Here is a 12645-nt window from a genome sequence, read left to right as displayed (position 1 = left end):
TTGTTTCATCAGTCTTTGTACACATGATATCAACATGTCTTCCATTACAGATTGAACACACCGAATTTACTCTGCATTTTCTTGCAATGTGACCATATTTAAGACATAGAAAGCAGCACCCCCGTTCAATCAATTTCTTCTTACGATCAGCTAGTGTCCAATTTCTGGCATCTGAACAATCTCCACTGCAATGACTTCCGTTGCAAAAGTGGCATTTCTTCTGGAATTTATTATTCATCAGTCCAGATGCTGTTGGAAGAGCATTTTTCACAGGAGGACAATCCACAATCTTTTTTGTTTTAGATTGCATGTCGAAACCAGCAACCGCCAAAGTAATGCGTTCTTCATTTTCAACTTCCTTTCTAAGAAAGATCATCAGGTTATCCAAACGTATTTTCAAAGTGGATTCAACATCATAATGACTACTCCTTTGCCATACCCTAATCAAATCTTCGGGGAGGCAAGATTCCACCAGTGGGTACAACATTGCTGCGCATGTATCTGATGTCACATCTAGAGTTTCCAATGATCGCAACTGGGATTCTAGCTTATCATAGAGAAAACTAAGCTTATTTCTATTCCCAATACTAGTCAGGACCAATTTCAACAGCTCTCGAACATAAACTTCAACAAGAAGATCTTTTCGGCCAAATCGACTCTCAAGGCTTTCAATAACTTTGGGATAATTGTCTCCGCTAGGTGGATAACTCTCAACCAATTGACGAGCACGAGAGTTCGGAATCATAGCTTGTAAAAGATACTGAAACTTGTCTTCAACGGGAAGATCTTCATCATTGTGAATTCGCTTAAACTGACTCCAGAATGGAAGCCAGTCTCTGATATCACCTCCAAATTTCTTGAATTCTATAGTAGGTAGCTTCAGTTTACGCTTCGTGTGGGTGGAACAATGGTATGATACGTTACTTGTTTCATCGGAATGATTCGGTGAATGACTCTCAACAATCAACTTGAGTTCATGATATTTTTTCAAAAAATTATCTGCTGATTCAATTTCGGAAAGAAAAGTACTCTCTTCGCTGCTTTCTGACTCTAGGATATGATCTAGCAATTGTCTGCCCAAATCAGCAATCAATTCAATTTTCTGGTCCAATATTCGAACATTTCCTCGAATTTCAATTAAATTAATATTCTTCTCACCAAGCAGTGTGATCACCGCATCATAAATTCGAGTAAATGATACTCTCTGAGCCTCAAGCATCTTCTTCACCTTCTCCATAATCTGAAGGTGTCCTGTCACGGTCGCCAAATTGTTTCGTCTCCAAAGAACACCTACCCGGTGAACAAAGACGTCTAATATGGAGAATGGTAAACAAATATGATTCCAAAGGAGGCTTCAAATATTTATTGTCTCGTAAAATATATTCATAAAACTGACAACATCAAAATTAATTTCTTCGAAATATTGACAACGTCAAAAAATTATGTTTCATAGATATCTTAGATACAGAGTTTCTCCAACACTACCTGCTGAAATCCAAGGTTTGGCAACTTTTGCTCTCCTAGTGTCATCGGTTGTTTCACGTCGTTTGGCGCGCTTGAAGTTTGTTTTCTGAATTTCTGATATATTTAGGTATTCATTTCAATATATTTCAAGTGAAACGTTGATTCACTGTGGGACATAAGAAGTGCTTTCTTTGTGAAGAAACTCGCGAATTGAGTGAAATATCTCATCACTGATATGTTTTCATTTCCGCACGCTTCATGTCAAATTTGATAGTTCATGTTGGGGACAAAATGTGCTTACTGAAAATGAAATATGCTCCCTCTAATCTGATTAATCTCTAGGACGTCAATAGAATCGATAATTTTATTTAATTAAAAGCATTACTGCAAATAATGTTATTGTACGTATTGACCCCTGAAAAAATATCACCCTGTAGATTCTTGCAGTTGCTCGGCATACTGGGTGACATAAATCCTTTCCCTTTATCTGAAAAAGCTGTCCTTGTATGGGTCCAAATTCCATCAAAATCGGAGTTATATTGTAGAAGTTGAGGATTTGTGGACACACAGACCGACAGACTCCATATTTCATTTGTCTGAGACAGTTTTGGACCGAAATTGGTACCAGAAGCTATATAGTGACATATCCTCGTGATAAAATCTGATTTAAAAACGTTTCTTCCTGCTTTGACCTCGTTTTTTTTTCTCAGCACACATAATATTCAAAACCCTGAAGATATATCTCCGCGTCGACTGGTTAATCTATCAAACTTCGCAGGTTTCATTCAACTCCGTAAAGATATAGTAATGAACGAAATCTACGTAATATGTTACACTCCCATTGTCTACCCACTCAGAGGTCCCACACATTTGCAGATAAACATCGGAATATATCTTTCTGTGGCGGACTATATACGATTCGCCAAAAAGGTTAACATATCCGATTACCAGAGGACCAGTGAGTTCAAGTTGAAGAATAGTCCTTGGCTGGCTTGTTATCTGGAGGAAATAACATAGGTGGTGTGAATAATTTGTTGTGAGTTAACATATTCGTATAAATTCTGGATATGCTAATCATATTTCGATTTGCTGAGTAGTGTGCAATCTATGACTGTTCACAGATGCATAGATGTGGTTCAAATTCGATGTTTAATGATGGTATCTCTGGTGCTATAGCTGTCATAGCGAATATATGGCACATTTTTTAGTTCTCTTACTAGAAACGAAAGAAACTGAAAATCACATGTCGATATTCACGTAAACGGTGCATCATATACACTGCGCAAAAAAAAATAAAGCACATTCTGAAAATCTCCATTTTAATGAAAGTTAACTCTACATTGACTTTATAACTTATTTTTTATGTTCTCTCGGGAAGGCTTTGAACGAAACAAGACACATTAAATGGGAGAAAAATTCAGGATTTCACCGAATATTATGTGAAAGAAGAGAAATAAACAATTTTCAAAATACTGGAATGCTGATAAGTAATTTAATACTTGGTATTTCCACCCCTTGCGTTAATTACAGCTCGGCAACGATGGTTCATACTCAAAATGAGTGATCTTAAAATGTTCTGATCTAATCTTCCCAGATTTCTCTGAGTTGGATTCCCAAGTCATTAAGAGTAGCTGGATGATTTTCTGAAATTCTCAGCCTTCTATTGAGGTTGTCCCAAACTTGCTCAATCGGATTGAGATCTGGACTTCTTGCTGGCCATTCCATTCGAGAGACTTCAACCTCTTCAAGGTACTTCTGAACGATCCGCGCAGGATGGGGTCTGGCATTATCGTCCATAAAAATGAAATTTTCACCAATGTATGGGGCAATTGACACTAACTGCTCTTCAAGAATGTTCCTTATATACCAATCAGCATTCATAGCTCCATTATCAGCGACCACTAGGTCTGTGCGAGCAGTCAAAGATATTCCACCCCATACCATAATCGATCCTCCCCCGAAACCAGTAGTATTCAGGAAATTGCACTGAGCATATCTTTCATCTGGACGTCTGTATACAAGGGAATGTCGATCACAATGGTAGAGGCAGAATCTTGACTCATCTGTGAAGAGAACTCTTTCCCAATCAGCCTCTTCCCAATGGATATGCTCTCTCGCAAAATCCAAACGCGCCCTTCGATGGGCTGGGGTAAGAGCTGGGCCTCTTGCCGCGACACGAGGCCTTAAATCATATTCTCTGAGGCGATTTCTCATTGAGTGCTAATTTGCACCCCATGAGTTTGCTCAAGCTGATTTTGAAGGAGGCGAGCGGTTGCAAACCGTTGTCTCAACGAAGAAACTCTCAAGTAACGTTCTTGAATTGCAGTTGTTACCCGTGGTCTACCCTGTCCTGGTCTTCGGACATTCATACCTGTCTCCCTGAATCGCTGCAACATTCTGGACACACTTGTATGGGAAACTCCAAACCTTTCTGCAATTCTTGTGTATGTCCACCCTTCTCGCAAAACTACCGCTTGGGCACATTCCTCTTGGGTCAAATTGCGTGTTTCGCGTTGCATAGCGATCGAGTGTAGAAAATCAAACGAAAGAAAAACTATTGATCACTAGAATTGATCGAGAACAACTGATTTCAGAATGGAGCCAATACATTCAAAATCTGATAATCTCATCTTTTTTTATTCCTGCTGGGAAAAAACATCTGTATTGAAGAAAAACGTTGAAAGTGGATAAAATATGCATGCATAATTCTGATAAAAATAATTATCATTGAGAACACCTTCAGTTGTAGAATAAATTTGAGATTTCTATAATGTGCGTTAATTTTTTTGCGCAGAGTATAACAAGAGGAAAAAGAATTTGCAACTTAGATGCAAACGTCTTACGATTGAGCACCAAAACGTCTTAATCAATCGAATCATTTCAAACTCTTTCTTCCGCAATCTCCTCGATAAATTGATTATCAAATGCTAACGTGTCCTTCTAATTGCAAGTCCAGTTCTAATAGGAGCTATTCGATTTCTTAGAGCTGCACCAGCAGCGGCATCAACTCCCAGTGCCGTTACCTTATTGTTCGGCCTGGAGAGAAGTCAACGTGGAACACTGAACTCGAAAGTAATTTGGTCTTCTCTCGAGGTATTACGCGATGTGAGAGAACACGGGCGGGAAATGGTTATGAAATTTCTACATCGCTTCTAGGCCGCTAGATTGGTACTCGCATGAGGTTATTTCATGCATATTTGTACGTCGACTTTTTCAGATGAGAATCTGTTCTCTTCGCCGTTTCTAGCGGCGTTGGCGCGTTAGAAAATTCCCGTACGAAAAATACGTTTTATTGTACAGGATGGTTCAATTTCGTTGTCTGATTACGGGTTCTACAGGATCAAATTAGTTGGAGAAAAATTGATGCACGTTTAGTTACTTTCGGAAACTGAAACAGCATTTCTTCAATTCCGTCTTGAACCATAACTATACTCTCAAAGATCTTAGAATTTCAATGTATTGTTAAAAATTTCCAGGAATAACATTCTTTAAAAATGAGCTAGTTCCTCATGGGGTGCTGATGCCCAGCACTTTGGCCTTGGTTTTTTCTATAGCAAAATACTGTTATTCTGTTTGGTTCAATAGTGCTCATGTTCATAAAATTAATTCACAGCTTAATTTCTGGCATATGACCGCCACGGCTGGCTCGGATGTAGTCCAATCTGGACGTCCAATTTTCGATGACTTTTTCCAACATTTGTGGCCGTATATAATAATAATAATAACAAGCTTTATTTCAAGTAAAGTAGAGATGTGATACATAACTTCTTGAAATGAAATAGCGTCAAAAAAAATATTTCAAACATCTACTGATTAGAGGTCCTGTTCCAGCTCCCCACATCATACATCAAAAACTCTTCCACCGTGTATGGTTCGATTTGTATTAAAAGCTTGAAAATTTGCTTTTTAAATCTTTTGAGGGTGGTTGTTTCTTCTGTGTAATCTATAATTTTATTGTAATATCTAATACAACTATATTCTGGTCCCTTTTCCGTTAATGTAAGTCTATGTTGTGGATATTTCAACTTTGTTGTCCTTGTGTTATAGCTTGTTGTAGTTTTACTCTGAAAGTAGTTTTTATTTTTGAATACAAATATAAGGCACTCTTGTATGTGAACTGCAATTGCAGTTAGCAGGCAATTTTTCCGAAATATTCCTCTGCATGATTCCCTACTTTTCATTCGCATAATTGTTCTAACAGCTCTCTTCTGCATCTTCAGAACACGATCCATAGTGTTTCCACTTCCATAAAAAACAATTCCATACCTTAGTTTAGATTCAAATGTAGCCTGATAGATTATCTTAATGGATGATAAGTCTAAATATATCGGCAATAACACGGCGAATGTTGTCTTCCAAATGGTCAAGGGTTTGTGGCTTATCCGCATAGACCAATGACTTTACATAGCCCCACAGAAAGTAGTCTAGCGGTGTTAAATCACAAGATCTTGGAGGCCAATTCACAGGTCCAAAACGTGAAATTAGGCGGTCACCAAACGTGTCTTTCAATAAATCGATTGTGGCACGAGCTTTGTGACATGTTGCGCCGTCTTGTTGGAACCACAGCTCCTGGACATCATGGTTGTTCAATTCAGGAATGAAAAAGTTAGTGATCATGGCTCTATACCGATCACCATTGACTGTAACGTTCTGGCCATCATCGTTTTTTAAGAAGTACGGACCAATGATTCCTCCAGCCCATAAAGCGCACCAAACAGTCAGTTTTTCTGGATGTAACGGTGTTTCGACATACACTTGAGGATTAGCTTCACTCCAAATGCGGCAGTTTTGTTTGTTGACGTAGCCATTCAACCAGAAGTGCGCTTCATCGCTAAACAAAATAAAATGGACGTAGTGCGCGATACGTATTCCGCACAGAACCATTATTTTCGAAATGAAATTGCACTATTTGCAAGCGTTGTTCAGGCGTGAGTCTATTCATGATGAATTGCCAAATCAAACTGAGAATAAATCACTTGACAGCTGTTAAATCGGTCGCCATCTTGAACAGTAATGCCAACTTAAAGTTATATATCTCGAAAAAAAACACCCGTTATAAGAATTATCATTGGAACTATTAGATCTACACCTTAACATTGGTTACCAGTGCTTTCACATATACGTCCGCCTCATATTCGTAGACAAGTTGCAATCAAAAAATCTTGGGATAAATTTCAATTCTTCCCGAACTTATTTCCAATTGTATCTTACCTCCCAGATACTAGAACTGCCAGATTAAAGTCACGTAAACCTTTATGGATTAATACATTCCTTCAACCTAATGAAAGTGGCAAGGAAATTTGGCGTTTGGAATGGAGTTCTTGTAATGTCTTCAACAAAAGTCTAATCGTTGATCCCTCAGAGAAAATTCCAGATTTCGATCAACTTAGGAAAATTTTGTGTACTTCAAGTGGACTTAGGACTGGTCATTGTAATCTTTGTAATAGTATGCTTTCCAAAAAGTATTCTATTGAATTAATAAATCTGGTATGAAGAAGTGAATGTGATACCTTATAGTTCTTTATTCGAATTTATCAAAACATATAGCTAAAACACGTATAGGCTAATGAAAAAAATATGATAAATGCTTGAATAAACAACAATGTAGTGAAATAACCTTTCACATCACCTATTTAATCGATTGTTTGTTTACTCTCATCTATAAAATTACATCCTATATAATTTACCATTCTTAGTTTAACTGAAAGTTATATGAATGTAATTATTGTTCATTCTATTGTTTCTAATCTATTGGAAAGTACGAAAGGTGGGACACTAGCATTCATTGTTTTTTTATAAAACTATCGCCAGAACCTTGGTCAGAACCTAACTGAAAAATACTAATTCCGTTATTATCAAACTATAACACCACTATATCAATTAATTTCAGTATGTAGATGTGAAAATATCAGTAGTTGGATCAGCCTATTATTTGTGAAGTTATGGCTTGTGAATTGGAATTTTCAAAAAAAAATTGATAATATTCGCAGGGCTCTCGTTTCTATGTGAGAGAAGAAAGTGACTTTAAATTTTAGTATGTTTTCGGTCAACTGTTAATCTACAAAAAACGTTTTTATTTAAGAGGTCTGTGACCTACAGTTTCGGAGTTATAAAGGGTGTTTTTTTTAGAGCTATAGAACTTCAAATTGCAATAAAACAACAAAGGATTATTCGATTGACATGAATTTTATTTATCCGCAAGATAATCTTGTGGCATTACATTTTAAATATGATTTCTGGCATATGACCGCCACGGCTGGCTCGGATGTAGTCCAATCTGGACGTCCAATTTTCGATGACTTTTTCCAACATTTGTGGCCGTATATCGGCAATAACACGGCGAATGTTGTCTTCCAAATGGTCAAGGGTTTGTGGCTTATCCGCATAGACCAATGACTTAACATAGCCCCACAGAAAGTAGTCTAGCGGTGTTAAATCACGAGATCTTGGAGGCCAATTCACAGGTCCAAAACGTGAAATTAGGCGGTCACCAAACGTGTCTTTCAATAAATCGATTGTGACACGATATGTGTCACATGTTGCGCCGTCTTGTTGGAACCACAGCTCCTGGACATCATGGTTGTTCAATTCAGGAATGAAAAAGTTAGTAATCATGGCTCTATACCGATCACCATTGACTGTAACGTTCTGGCCATCATCGTTTTTGAAGAAGTACGGACCAATGATTCCACCAGCCCATAAAGAGCACCAAACAGTCAGTTTTTCTGGATATAACCGTGTTTCGACATACACTTGAGGATTAGCTTCACTCCAAATGCGGCAGTTTTGTCTGTTGACGTAGTCATTCAACCAGAAGTGCGCTTCATCGCTAAACAAAATAAAATGGACGTAGTGCGCGATACGTATTCCGCACAGAACCATTATTTTCGAAATGAAATTGCACTATTTGCAAGCGTTGTTCAGGCGTGAGTCTATTCATGATGAATTGCCAAACCAAACTGAGAATAAATCACTTGACAGCTGTCAAATCGGTCGCCATCTTGAACAGTAATGCCAACTTAAAGTTATATACCTCGAAAAAAAACACCCGTTAATAATGTGTTGCAAACTTCGATAAATCTATGTACGTTGGTAGATTTTTATTCGTATTATACATAAAAATTTTTGTTACAGAGGATGGTACATTAAACCAAATAATAATTGAAAAGTGTATTAATTGATACACGATAAAAATTTCTACAGCTCACACCTGTATCACATCTCTTCAATCTTTACATCATACCTATCTCCTCAGAAAAAAAATTGATAGATAATTACAGCTTTCTCCGTACTTCAAACGAAGCGATAGGCAAAAAATGGATACATTCATTGCATTCGATTATGAAATACCTCACGAACGTAACAACTTATATTTATCAAGTATTATAGACTGTCAATTAATTATTTATGTCAGTTTGTTCATCAGGTAAATAAACTATAATAGCTAGGCGTGTATGAACTTATTTATTGGCATTGTAAGAGCAGTTTATTTCGTTTTGTTCGCGGTAACCGTGTTGATATTGTAATTCTTGAACATAAATTCTGTCATTCCGACAAATGACAACAACGCATTTTCAACTGGCTTTAGGTTTTTTATTTTGTATAGTAAAACATTTGGATTCGTTGTTGGTGTGCGTACACCGAATATTGATTGCTACGAAGTTATATTTTTGATGATTTCCTATAATTTAATAAATACAATTGAATTTCTGAACAAATTTATATAGGGTCTTCCAATAGGAATGGTATAATTTAAAATGATTATAATGGTGATGCCGTGTATTATTTTTTGACATTTTTATAACTTTTGTTATCAGTAAATTATGTCAATTAATCATGGAAAGATACACGCTTCAACAACTTTCAGAAATTGTTAAATTGTTCAAGCGAGATGTGTATGATGGAATATTGGTCGAGTCATGTTGGAAAAAAATATTATCAGCAGCATTTTAGCATTATTTTCTTTATGATTAATATCAATATCAAATAAAATATTGCAATAACCAAATTTTCAACTTTTCTCTAGGGAAAATAGGATGGCATTGAACCTTTATTCGTAAAGTCAGTTGATATTGTATTACGCGTACAATTTTAAGTAGGTTCGAAGCCTTCGAAATTTTGTGGGAAACAATTTCGTAGAAAATTAATATTTCCTCATTCGTGAAATGAATTTCGTATATGAATAAACTCGTTAGTTTTATAATAGCTGGTTCAGTTCTATATTTGTAAACATTCGTGGGAACATTCAAGGAAAAAATTAGACCATTCATCAGACTCTAATATTATATTAAAATAGGAAATGGTACTCGTAGTTTCAACGTAGACGAAAACTAGCAGAGTTCATTTTTGAGCGGTCGTTCCCCGAACAGATCATTCTATTAATTAGTCACGATTGAGGATTCACGACTTGGCTTGATTTTAAAGCTACTAGTTTTTCGATCTCAAGTCAGGTCAAGTATTTATTCATCAAATATTTGAATCATACCAAGCTACTTGATTTTTGGCATTTTTAATGTGTAGTGTCACATCAATAAAAAAATGATGAAATGAGGATGAACCTTGCAGAAAACCTTTTATTCATTAAACTTTTTTGAAAAGAAACAAATTAAATCACTATAAATCATAACAAAATAAAAAAATAAAGTTTCCTAATATTGAGAATCCTCCAGACTTTGTTCGATTTCATAATTTTCCATCCAAGATCTAAGACACATGAGGCTTCTTATAGATTTGTCGCCTAACCTATTGCGGGTTTTTGTAACTGTAAGAGCAGCTCTGGAAAATTGTCTTTCAACAGGAGCTGAAGATGCTGGCGTTGATAAAAAATCCTCGGCCATTCTGGCCAAGTTTGGAAATATATTTCTGGAACTACCAAAATCTACCAATAGATTTCATAGAAATGTGAGAAAACCACTAATAAAGTCACACTGGCGAATGCTTCGGTCTCTAGGCGCTCGAGGAATCCTCTTATTTAGTCTAAGCGCGCACGAGATCGCAAAAATATATGCTGTGCAACGCGTGTATATCAAGCTCAAGTAATATCAAGTAGCTTGATATCAAGTCGAGCAATAAATATCTAAAATCAAGTCAAGTCGAGCTCAAGTAAGTTAATTATTCACGAGCTTAATTTTCAAGTCAAGTAGTTGGTTAAAATGTCAAGTTACTTGGCTTGATGAATCCCTAGTCACGATGACAGTATTGACGGAATATTTCCATGAATATCGTTTAGTGATTGCATTGACTTGATAATGTAACTGTTACAATACAGAGTGTTACTAATTTTTTTTTAAATAGGCTATAATTGCGAGACCCGGTATTCTCAAAATTTAGGTTTTTATTCACATATAACATTCAGAAGAAAATAACCTGTCATTCAAAAAAAAAGTAATTTTGACGAAAATGTATCCCAAACTTTAGCCTAAATTTTAATGGTGGATAGTTATTGAAGAATTGTACATATACAGTCAAATCAATGCACATTTATAAGACAGCAATTGCACACCATGATGGTATCCATTCAAGGTCTAGATACCACACAAAGAAAACAAAACAAGTGAAAACCAATTAGTGACACAAATACAACGACACACACGAGAAGAAGAAGAAGAATCCATCCACTAATGATCACCGAAGCGAACAGATGCAATTCTTCCTTTGGCAGTTCCCTAAGCTTTCAAACAATATACATGCGTACCAACTTCGCATAATAAAATATTAATGAGACCTGGTCGGTCTCTAGAGGTAAATCGTATCGTATATACCCAACCAGATAATTAATGGTTCTAATATTACAATTCTCCATACAGATACTTGTTTATCCAGTATATGAACTACTTCGGATTTTTAAATGACTCCTAACTGGCTGCTGAGCCATGATTTGCGAGGTCGAATACGTTTCCGCGTATCTACCTAAATCGCTTGAATTGAGAACGATTTATCGGCTAGCACTTCATTAGTCGAAGAATAATATAACAATAAAGAACCAGGCTGTTTGTTAAAAAAATTAACTATACTATAGATCGCCCACTCATTGAATTCTCTGATAATAGGTATACGTACTAAGTGACATAGAAAATAGAACACCCAGTAACAAAAAGAACAAATGAGTCGCAATTAGAAAAGAAGACAGAAAAAAATTAACACAAACAAGAACAAACGAAATAGTAACATGTACAAAAAAACGAATATACATACATACCATCTTACTTATAGGTACAAACGAAAAGTGGTAGTCGTAATAAATAGATCGTAGATGTCATACAATAAGCTTAGGTATTTCTAAACATAACGCCATCCAAATATTACTCGATTTTTTTCTGCATCATAAAGTTATTCTCGATTAAACATGTCAGCTTAAGAGCCAAATTATCGTCATTTGTGGCAGGTTTTAATTTTCTCTTTTTAATATCTGTCTGCGGCTGAGGCTCATCGAATGCTCTCAAATACTTATGGTGAGGCCTCTATTAGTGAAAGAACGTGCCGAGAGTGGTTTTAACACTTCAAGAACGGTGATTTTGACGTCGAATACCAGCTTGACGGTGGAAGAGAAAAGGTTGTCGAAGATGCAGAATTGGAGGCAATACTTGATCAAGACTCGTGTCAAACGCAACAAGAATTGGTAGGATCATTGAGAGTGACGCAACAAGCCATTTTAAAACGCCTGAAAGTGATGGAAATGATTCAGAAACAACGAAATTGGGTGCCGTGCGAGTTGAAGCCGAGAGATGTTGGACGGCGTTTGTTTGCTTGTAAACATCTGCTTGCAAGGCAAAGACGGAAGGGGTTTCTGCACCGCATTGTGACTATAGACGAAAAATGGGTTCATTACGATAGTCCCAAGAGCAAAAAATCATGGGGATATCCCGGCCATGCTTCCACGTCGACGTGGTCCAATACTACACTTTTTTGGTGCCTTGTAGTTTTGTCGTATCAGATACCGATTACAAGGAAAAAATTTCAAACCATTTTCTAGTAATCCCCAAAAAATCAAGGTAATTTTGAATATCCAGTTGGTAAGCTGTGATAAATGAATTAATTATAAGTTTTTTTGCTTATCTAGATCAATAGAGAATCGATAAATGGGTATAATCATCACAAGCAAGTAGGATTACAAGAAACATCCTGTATCTCGAAATCAAAACGTTTTCGAGACATGTTTATTGGACTTCTTTTCTTAAAATT

The 12645-nt window shown here is 36.4% G+C and overlaps 2 protein-coding genes across 2 annotated transcripts in view; one reads left to right on the top strand and one right to left on the bottom strand.

Moving 5' to 3' along the window:
- Nucleotides 1-12645, top strand: part of LOC123683872 — a 64892-nt gene that overhangs the window by 25758 nt on the left and 26489 nt on the right. The window lies entirely within an intron of this gene.
- Nucleotides 1-12645, bottom strand: part of LOC123683871 (SH3 and multiple ankyrin repeat domains protein 3) — a 124529-nt gene that overhangs the window by 101833 nt on the left and 10051 nt on the right. The gene's annotated exons all lie outside the window — the stretch shown is intronic.

Source organism: Harmonia axyridis, chromosome 7 (assembly GCF_914767665.1).
Source record: "Harmonia axyridis chromosome 7, icHarAxyr1.1, whole genome shotgun sequence".
Classification (NCBI taxonomy): Eukaryota; Metazoa; Arthropoda; class Insecta; order Coleoptera; family Coccinellidae; genus Harmonia; species Harmonia axyridis.
The sequence above is the reverse complement of the archived record's forward strand: the minus strand, read 5'-3'. Positions and strand labels throughout refer to the sequence as shown.